The sequence below is a fragment of the Triticum aestivum genome, chromosome 7D (genome assembly GCF_018294505.1).
Source record: "Triticum aestivum cultivar Chinese Spring chromosome 7D, IWGSC CS RefSeq v2.1, whole genome shotgun sequence".
NCBI lineage: Eukaryota > Viridiplantae > Streptophyta > Magnoliopsida > Poales > Poaceae > Triticum > Triticum aestivum.
The window spans coordinates 75,661,985-75,664,406 of record NC_057814.1 but is presented as its reverse complement, the minus strand read 5'-3'; positions in this window follow the sequence as shown (position 1 = coordinate 75,664,406).

Here is a 2,422-nt window from a genome sequence, read left to right as displayed (position 1 = left end):
GGAGCACTCGCCCGGGGGTTTAAAATAAAGATGACCCTTGAGTCCGCGGAACCCAAGGGAAAAAGGCTTGGGTAGGCAAATGGTAAAACCAAGGTTGGGCCTTGTTGGAGGAGTTTTATTCAAGGCGAACTGTCAAGGGGTTCCCATAACACCCAACCGCGTAAGCAACGCAAAATCAAGGAACATAACACCGGTATGACGGAAACTAGGGCGGCAAGAGTGGAACAAAACACCAGGCATAAGGCCGAGCCTTCCACCATTTACCAAGTATGTAGATGCATTAATTGAATAAAAGATATTGTGCTATCCCAAGATATCCATGTTTCAACATGGGACCAACTTCATCTTCACCTGCAACTAGCAACGCTATAAGAAGGGCTGAGCAAAAGCGGTAACATAGCCAAACAATGGTTTGCTAGGAAAGGATGGTTAGAGGCTTGACATGGCAATATGGGAGGCATGATAAACAAGTGGTAGGTAGCGCAAGCATAGCGATAGAGAGAACAACTAGCAAAGCAAAGATAGAAGTGATATCGGGGGTATGGTCATCTTGCCTGCAAAGTCTCAGAGCTGTCGAAAGCTTGATCCTCGTTAGCGTACTCAATAGGTTCCTCATTCACGTATTCATCTCCCGGCTCTACGCAAAGCAAGAACACAAGCAATGGAACCACAATCAATCACGGTGCAATGCACAAGCAACATGATGCAATACATGGCATGATATGCGAGATGTGATATGCAATGCATATGCCTGCTCCGGAAGGAAAAGGATGAACAAGGAATCAACTTGGCAAACCAAGTATGCCGCTGGAAAGATGATATGATTTCGGTCGAAATCGATATAAAGATCACTGGAAACGGATGCACGGTTTGCAAATGGCAAGCAAAACAAGAATGACACAATTCTGTGATTAACAGCATGATGCCATCTAGAATGCGACAAGAAACTGAGCTACTGCACTCCAACATAGCAACAAAGCATATTACAGTGATTTGCAAGAGATTCTTGACAAAATATGAACACTGAGCTACGGCTAGATCACAAAATAACAGGTTCAAACAAGCATGGCAAAAGAGCAAAAGATATCAGCTTCACACACTTGGTGAAAATACTGAACATGGCATAAACAGCATCAGGTAGCAATGTTTAGAGCAAGCAACCAGCATGCTACAGGAACATAACATAGCAAAACAAGGCATAGAATGAATCTACTAGACGCATAGGACAAAAGTCCGTTACTGAACATGAGCCAAAAAGGCACAGAAGATATGATGGCACCCATATAAACATAGCAAGTTTTATTAATAGTTTCAGACTTAGCAGAAAACAGAGCATGGCATAAATGGAATTATGAAGGCATTTTTGCAGGCTCATGCCACTCACCAGAAAGCATTGTGTGACAATGTAAGCATACCAATAGCAAGATTGCATGTTCATGAAGCTAACCATGGCAAGAGAAACTTCATAGGATGCATGTATCACTAGCAACAACCATGGCAATATGGATTAACATGTTAACATTCTGCCAGGAACATTTTATAGCAAAAGTAGAGCAAGAACAAGACATGCTAGGGCACACCATAATTGCAAACAATGGCATTGATGGATAGAGCATGAGCACATGTTCAAAACATACTTACTGAAGTATCTCAAAATAAGCATGGATCTCACTGTAGCATCAAGTTTACATGGCATGAAAATAACAGCAGGAAAAGGACTTAGCAGAATCCTAAGTCCCTGAAAACAGCAACGTTGTGGAGGCTACTATGCATGCTTGTGCTAGTCCCCACATAGATCACAAAAATACATGGTAAGCACCTCTGTAAAGATGGCATGGCATAGTTCAAAACACTGTAGAGCTCATGCTCATAGGATGCACACATCAAATGCAACAAAAATGACAAAACATCATAATCTGATAAGTAACAGCAGTAAACATTTTATAGCACTCTTGCATCAATGAAAATGGCATCAAAACAGACAGTAACAGGCATGGAAATGCTTCTAACGTGAAGAGCTCGACGAGACGAACAATTCGATATATCATATGCCAGATTTAGAGCTACGGTCACCGAGATGTGATGCAATGAACATGGGCATAAATCATAAGGGGGTTTTGGGACTTGGGCGAAATATACCCTCTCGGAATCCAGATCTAGGGTTCCGGGTGCGTTTCTCGAGGATCGCCGGGGTTCCTCGCCAGAGATGAGGAGGACGCCGGCCGGAGTTGATGACGAGGCGGCGGCCGGAGGTAGTGTTGGCGACGGTGTTACTCGCCGGCGACGACGGAGGGGCCGGCGCTGCGGGGCGGCGCACTGCAGGGGCGGCGTCGAGGCTTGTCGGCGGGGCGGCGCCGGAGTGAGGTGGCGGCGAGACGAGCGGGCGCCGGCGGAGTAGCGAGGGGGCGCGGGCAGCAGCGTG